We start from the raw sequence: 6,000 nt of genomic DNA on the forward strand, positions 1-6,000 counted from the left end.
CCTGAGTTATGCATCACAGAAAATTGCTATGGAGCACTTAGGAGACCCTGATGGAAATGAGTTCCATGAGGAAGGAGTGCGACAGGAAGGGCAAGCCTTTTATCTTGGCAGGACTATGACGGTCAGAGAAAGTCCATGGAGTTAGCATGCTGGTGTAACCATTCCTCTCATTTGCTTTCTATCTTTTCTCCTGCATTCAAATTCCTAACCCTTTTTTGTATTTTCTAATTTCAACTTTCAGCTACAAATGCCCTTTGCCCTCCCTTTTGGCAAAATCTAAAAGATTTTGGTGGGATTTGGGATTTGGTGTCACTTCCCCCTAGATGTTCTTCCTGTGCCCTTCTATAAGAGTTATGTGCCCACTCATTGTGACAGACACAGGAACCACTGCACAGATCCTCTGTAAGAAAGGAGTATGGTCAGCAGGTCATCTCCAACTGTCAGCATCTCCAGGGTCAACCCAAGCTGTAGAAAACCACTTTGCCTGGAATCACTGGCTTGCAGTCATCAGTACCAAGTAAGGCATTGACATAAAGGGATCTTCATTTTAGCCTCATGGAAAGCCGCACTATTGGGCAAACAGCTCCAGAGCCCTTTGTCAAGTTACTCTGTATTAAGGTTCAACTTCTTCCTTTGCCCAGTCCTGCTTCTTCCTTGCACAAATGTCTATCACCAATAAAAACCTTGTACCCTCAAGCCCATCTCAGTGTCTTCCTCTTGAGACCCCACCTGTGACATCCATCTACAAAGAACAGAGCATAGCAGGAAACCTTAAGAGCTTTGGAGTGCTAGAAGCCGCTGTTTGAATCTGGTCTTTCACTTACTATGTATATGACCTTAGGCAAGTTAATCGCCTTCTTTGAGCCTCACTTTGTTGATTTGTAAGGTAGAGATAGTAGTTCACACCTCATAGGATTGCTGTGGTGATTACATGATAAGTACATTTAAAGTGCCATGTGCACAGTAAGCATATTACTTTTAGTCACTTGTGCTTCTTTCATCATGGTACTTGTCACATCTATAGTTGTTAAAAATTCAATTGTTTCTGTTCCTTGAAGGCAGGAACTATTTCTTGTTTTTTATTGTGTCCTTTGTACCTAGCACAGACCCTGTATGGAGTGAGCTCCCAATAAGTGTTTGTTCAATAATAAATTTGTATCCTGACTTTTCAGATGAGGGGACTGAGCACAGACCTCACACCAACAGTAACTAGCAGAGCCAGAATTGGAACCTGACCCCGACTTCTTCAAAGCAAACTATATTCTATCACAGACTTTCAGAGCCTGCATGTGAAATTGGGGCCTTTAGAAATGCTAAAGAATTTGAATTTTATCCTGAGAGCAATGGGGAATCTTAGGAGATTCCCCCCCCCGCCCCCCGCCGCACGCACACACACACACTGGCTTATTTATTTATTTATTTATTTAGTCACAATCAGATGAATTTATTTTTATTTATTTTTAATTTTTTTAATTGGAGTTCAATTTGCCAATATTTAGCATAACACCCAGTGTTCATCCCGCCAAGTGCCCCCCTCAAGTTCACAAAGGGTGCAGGGTGGAGGCAAACAGAGAGGCCCAGTCTGAGGGGATGGTGGATGTATCAATTGGCTATTACTGCATAACAAAGTTAGTGGCTTGAAACAACAGTACTCCTCTAAGCATGACTTATCCAGGGATGGCTTAGCTCTAGTCCTCCATTCCAGGATCTCTCACAAAGTTGTAGTCAGGTGTTGGCTGGAGCCACTGTCAGCTTGAGGCTCAACTCAGAGAGGAGTGGTATCCAACTGAACTCACATGATTGTTGACAAAATTCAGTTCCTTGCTGACTATTGGCTGGGGGCTGCCTTCGGTTTGTTGCCATTGATCTCTGTGTTGAGCAGCTGACAACATGGCATCTTCCTTTATCTAAGCAAGTGAGAAGGACCAGAGAGTGAATGGCAAGACGAAAGTCCTACTCCTTTGCTTTTGTTTCTTTCTTTTTAGAAAGAAAGAGTTCATGAGAGAGTGAGCAGAGAGAATCTTAAGTAGGCTCCATGCTGGGCTCCCTTTCACAATCCTGAGATCATGACCTGAACTGAAATCAAGTTAGGTGCTTAACCGACTGAGGCACCCAGAAGCCCTGAAAAGTCACACTCCTTTGTAACTTAATGTTGGAAGTGACACTTTATCCCTTTGCTGTCTTCTGTTCTTTAGAAACAAGTCAATAGGTCCAGCCAACACTCAAGGGGAGGGAATTACGTAAGGGCATAAATACTAGTGGGTGTTATGGTTTCAATTGTGTCATCTCAAAATTCATATGTTGAAGTCCTAACACTAGGTATTCAGAATGTGACTTTATGTGGAGACTTTATTTGGAGATAGGGTCTTTATAGAGATAAGCAAATTAAAATGCTGTCACTACAGTGAACCCTAATCCAGGATGATTGGTGCCCTTGTAGGAAAGGGAAATTTGGAGACCAATACGCATACAAGGAGAACACCGTGTGAACATCAAGACAGCCACCTACAAGGGGAGAGCTCTGGAGCAGATAGACTATCCTTCCTCAGGGGAAACCAAATCTGCCAACACCTTGATCTCAGACTTTCAGTTTCTAGAACCACTGGACACTAACTTTCTGTTGCAGAAACTGCTCAATTTGTGTGGTGCCTTGTTATGGCAACCCTAGCCCGCTAGTACAGGGATGGTTGGCGGTCACTTCAGAAGCTGCCTCTCACAGAGGCCAACAGTCTGGTAGGTCCAGTCTGATCCTGAGAAAGGACTGATCTGAGATGAAGTTGGATGGAAATCACAGGTCTTGGTGGCTGATGGACACAGTGGGAGAGGTAAAGGAAGGGTATCTGCTGTGCCCACCTGATTTACACATGGTTCAGATATAGGTAGTGAGGACTGAGGAAGGCTTTTCCAGTGGAGTGTGTACATAGGGTTAGAGACACAGTAGAGCTGGCTTGCTGAGGAAAGACGTGCCACACACAGTGCAAGCGATGAGCACAGACTACAGGTTCCTGAAAAATATATAGGGCCTGGAATACTGACTCAAGGAGGCAGTAACTACTGTTACTCCAGCACTGCACACTGGACACAAAATTGCTTAAGGAGTTCAAAGAGAATGAGAATGCACTGTGCCTACTCTCAGGGCCACCTCTAACTGCTTTATCCTACCACAGACCTGCCTGTGCCTTCCTTTGTCAGGATTTACAACCTTCACTCATTTGTAAAGCAAATTTAAAAGACTGTGTTATTGCATTTACTTATTCCCCTCCCCGCCGGATGAAAAATAGCACATACCCATTAAAAAAAAAAACAAAACTGGAAAATATCTTTTTTAAAAAAGAGAACCTTGTATCATCACATGTAAATATAATCATTGTTTAGATACTGGCATATTTTATTTATTTTTTAAACACAATATGAAAAAAAAGAACAATGTTGTATCCTACAGTTTTTCTTTTTTTTAAGATTTTATTTATTTATTCATGAGAGACACAGAGAGAGAGAGAGGCAGAGAGAGGCAGAGACATGCAATTATTAAGAATCCTCTCCTAGTAGAGACATAGGACACAAGAGGCAGATAGAAAGGAGGGTGCTGGCTCCATTATTGGTGTAACAGCCTTCAAATGTGCAGCCACAAGGCCTTCATGCTGCCCTCTGAGTAAGGCTTTCCCATATGGTGGCAGGTGTCAACAGGCTGGCCCAGCTCAGAAGCCCTTCCCACCCTTATCATATGTTCAAGCTCGGGATGGATGGATGGTAGTGCTGGTGGGGTGCCTGTGGATATAGGCTGGCTCCAAAAAAGACAGGACCCACAAAGGCTGAGGTGGGCATATTTCATACCTACTCAACTCAAATAACCACTCTTCCAGGGAGATGTAGAACGTTTTCCCTTCTGGCAGAAGGCAGGGACTTTCTCTCCTCTCACCTATCCCCGTTCCTTCCTGAGCCTGGCACATACAAAGCCAGAAAAATAGGTTAAGAGCACCTTTAGCATATCTGCTGTTGGGAGCCTTCTTCCGTGGAGCCCCTGGGTTACCTGTCGCGTGTCTCCAAAGCTCCCTTAACTCACTGGCATCACTGGTACTTGTCTTTGGGCATTGAAGTGACCTATTGTCTCCTCTTCCCCTCATGCTATAGTATGAGTTCCCTGAGAGCAGAGACCCATGATTATACTCACTCTTGAACTCTCAGACCTCAGCCTAGAGCCTGGTTTGGATCCTGAAACAATGCTTGAGGAATGCGTGAAAGAACACACCCAATTTTCTTCGTTTTGTAAACTCCCATCCCATCTTTGACTCTGGAAAGTTCCTATGTCTGGCTTATTCTGTCCCTCAGCATCACCTGTCTAGTGAGGTCAGACACTCAGGACAAGTAAGTCCAGTGACTGCGAGGGGGGTGGGAGCCTGTGCAGCCTGGTCAAGTCCAAAGACAGAGCCCCAGGGGACCAGCTGGAAGGCGCATGATGTAACCACATCTCCAGGCCTGGTATTAGACCCCTCTAATTTGGTTTTGAAAACATGTGGTTTTGTCCTTATTCAAATATTGATTTTAGGTAACTTGAGCCTGGCAGAAAGGCCTCTACCGAGGCCAGTGGGGCTGTTTGTTGCCTTAATGACATTTCTGTGTGTTTGTATAACACGGGCTGGCGGTCTAGTTGTCGCTCCCAGGGAAGATTTACGGGACTTTACACTTTGGAAGATATTGAGGCAAACTGTTGATGAAGGCCCAGGGCATAAATCAGACCCACTCAGGCCAACAAAGGATACTTTGGAAACCTTGCCAACTGCCTCTCTTCATGTGAGTGAGGGGTTTGGATGAGGTCAGCTGGTTATGAAGTGTGCTCCCTACAGCCCTCAGATTTCAAGGAGCAGGTGTGGGGAGGCAGAGAAGTAGAGTGCTTTTGGTGGGAGGCTGAACCGTCAGGGGTCCCCAGCCTTCTAGAATTTTATTGGTTTTAGAACCCTTCTTACTAGATCTCTGCAGGTAAAAATAAAAATTTGAGAACCACAAGAATAGAAGACTTTTGACACACCTTCCAGACTTAAAACTAGTACCCTAAAAGGAAACAGCTTATTCGAATGAGGTTTGTCCAGAAGAGTTTAATGAAGGAATTATTAACAAAGGTATGAATGGAGCAAAGGGACACAAACAAGGGATGATGAAGTACTAGTGGCTGGTAATAGTGCCCTTAGAGAGAGCCAGAGCTGTGCCATGGCTTAAGCAGAGAGCAACCTGATAGGAGTTGAAGCCTTTGTAGAGGAATACAGCCACTGCACACCAACCAATGGCCCTGAGGGAGGGAGCAGGGAATAAACACCTTGACCTCTCTCTCTCTATCTCTCTCTCTTGTCCCTAGATCTTCTGATAGTGTCTTCCATTTGCTGAACCCAGCTAGGACCCAGAGGGTTGATGGGGTCCACAGAAGCCAGGCTCCCAGACCCAGAGAGACTGAGGTGAAAAGTGGATTTGCAGAGGTAAATACAAACTACCCAGTCTATATCAGATTCCTAGACCACCGTAAGATGGCAGCAGGTGGAAAGCCCTGCTTCGCCATCCTCCACCTACAGGCAACTTTCAGCTGCGCATTTCACAGCTTCAGTTACCTTGTTTCTCTTTTTAATCAAATTGGGATCTGTTGATTTCTTCAAATCTTTTCCTATATGCTATAAAAAATGATTCTACATCTGCCTGAACAGGGAAATGCTGGTTAGTAAAGATTTAAAAGAAACAGTAAAGGATATTGACTAAGAACATGAACTTCGAGGTCATACATCACTATGTTTCCATATTGCCTCTATCTCTTAGTAGCTGGGTAACTTTGGGCAAATTCTACTGCCTCTTAGAGCCTCAATATCTCACCTATGAAGTGAGACAATCATAGTACCCTACAGAACTGGGGCAGTAACAAAATCAGTTTAAACATGTCATGCACTTAGAGTCAGGCGCGTGGTTAGGAATCAATTGGCAGTAGTTATTCCCAGCTGAGAGTCCACTGGAAAACATGGA

Source organism: Vulpes lagopus, chromosome 10 (assembly GCF_018345385.1).
Source record: "Vulpes lagopus strain Blue_001 chromosome 10, ASM1834538v1, whole genome shotgun sequence".
In the NCBI taxonomy this organism is placed as follows: Eukaryota; Metazoa; Chordata; class Mammalia; order Carnivora; family Canidae; genus Vulpes; species Vulpes lagopus.